The sequence below is a fragment of the Bison bison genome, unplaced genomic scaffold (assembly GCF_000754665.1).
Source record: "Bison bison bison isolate TAMUID 2011002044 unplaced genomic scaffold, Bison_UMD1.0 scf7180017864527, whole genome shotgun sequence".
Lineage (NCBI taxonomy): Eukaryota > Metazoa > Chordata > Mammalia > Artiodactyla > Bovidae > Bison > Bison bison.
This window is the reverse complement of record NW_011495078.1, coordinates 1,898,765-1,900,755: the sequence shown is the minus strand read 5'-3', so window position 1 is coordinate 1,900,755 and position 1,991 is coordinate 1,898,765. Positions and strand designations below refer to the sequence as shown.

The 1,991-nt window shown below is 53.9% G+C and overlaps 1 protein-coding gene across 1 annotated transcript in view; it reads left to right on the top strand.

The window, feature by feature from the left end:
- ARHGEF7 (Rho guanine nucleotide exchange factor (GEF) 7) overlaps positions 1-1,991 on the top strand; it is a 65,972-nt gene that overhangs the window by 54,554 nt on the left and 9,427 nt on the right. The gene's annotated exons all lie outside the window — the stretch shown is intronic.

Sequence of the window (1,991 nt, the reverse complement as noted above, 5' to 3'; positions counted from 1 at the left end):
CCCCCCCCCCCCCCCCCCCAATGATTGCATTTAGAATTTTTGCTGTAGACACCAGTGAGTTTACTGGGTAAATTTCAGTACCTCTCAGTGTACCTGCATTTTATTTATAATGTCTTATGTGAAAAAATCTTAATCTGTTGTGTGAACAGGAAAAAAGTGGATTTTTTTTTCCCCAAATTCCTGAGCATTTGAGAGTTGGAGTGCAGGGTGGATATAGTCAGGATGTGGTCTGTTCAGGAGGAGAAGGGGCTGAGCTCCCCGCCTCGGACTGGACGTCACGGATCCCGGCGTGGAGGCCGGCCTTTATCAGACGTCGTGTTTCTGGTCCCGTCTCCGTCCTGACTCGTGAATCGCTCGTCACCTCATTTGTGCTGCCTGCGCTGTAAGCTGGTGGTTCCGAGCGGTGTCACGTCTGTTGTAAAAAAAAAACGCTGGAAAGAAAAGAAGAGGTGGAAAAAGGAGCTGCTGGGTGCTTTAACTTAGCTTTTGTTCAACGTGAGTGCAGGCCTGAGGCTAGGGCCACCAGGATTAGCCCCTGGTACAGCTGCAGATGATCCGGAACCTTCCTTCTGGCTCGTAGTTTCCACGTCCTGCCGGTGATGTTGGGACGTCTGTTCTGCACCCCGTCTGGTGAGAACGCCTGTCCGTAGTGACCAGTGCCCAGAGCAGGTGAGGAAGAGCAGGGTGTGCGTGTGAAGGGAGTCTGCAGGTGACAGGGCTGGAGTCTGTGAGTACAGACCGTCGTCCCTGAGGACAGGACGGCTTCCTATTTGAGACTGTATTTTGGGTGATAGGCTGTTTGTGCCTGTAGTTTTTTGGGTTTTGAGTTTGAGATTTTTAAAAAATTACTCATCTCCACATCAGCTATATGAAGTGCAGCTTTAGCTTGGCCATCTCAGGTGCACGGGCCTAGTGGTGTGAGCTTTGTGTGTTCGTGTGGGCCTCGTTCTGCCCCCGGGGACAGGGCCCTGGCGTGTGTAGTTCCCGCCATGTTGCCTGTGTGTCCACTTCTGCCGTGCGGGCAGAGCACTGGACGTTGGCCAGCACAGTGGTTTTTGATTTTAGTCGATGTTACGGCCTAACCGCCCTGAGGCCCGGGACTGGCCTTCATTCAGGGTTGTCAGGAACAGGGGTCTCGGGAGTTGTGTCCTTCGTGCCGGCTGGGTGGTGCGCTGCGGAGCCTGGGGCCTGGCATGCAGGGCAGCTCTGTCCCCGTGGAGCAGAGATCGTGGGCGTGCGCACCCCGCCTTGGCTCAGTTGGGTGCGGCGCGCCTGGCCGCTGGACGCCCGCGTGGCCCACATGGCCTCAGTGTCACTGCCGCCCTCCCGGCCGGGCCCGCCGCTCGCGGCTCCCCTCGCGTCAGGGGGATGGTCAGCATGAGGGTTGATGGCGTCCCGCGGCCAGAAGTGTCTTCCCGCGCGACCACTGCCCTGGATGCGTGTGGGTGGGCACTCCCGGCTGGGCCTGCGTGCTCTGCAGGGTGGGGGAGCAGGGGCGGGGCCCAGGCCCGTGTCAGACCGTCTCTGTCGGAAGTTCTCGAAGTCGTTAAAGTTGCACAAGGTAAGTTTAGACCCCCATCGTTGAGGTGGTTTCTAGTCTGGCTGAAGAAGTGAGTCAGAATCCTGGGGAAGTGTTTTGCATTCAGTATATGCACGTTAACCACTTTACTTTTAAAATAGTGTCCTAAATGAGACTTTGTTAATTGAATGCGCAGCGGAATTGGTTATTTTTCAAATGTCTTTAGAATTTTCTTGTGATTGTGGGCTTAATTCGTAAAAGATTTCATAAATGAGGGCCTAATAGCAGTAAGCTTAAAAAGGAGCAGTTTGGAAATGGTATCGTGATATAGGATTATTTAAATAATCATCAGCCTAGCTGTGTTCTAAGGGCGGTGCTAATGAGTAAGTCAGTAGATGAAACCCAGCCGTAAATCAGGAGACGCGCGCGTTGCTGCCGTGTTCTAACGCTCTTTTCTCTCTCCCTTCTCTTC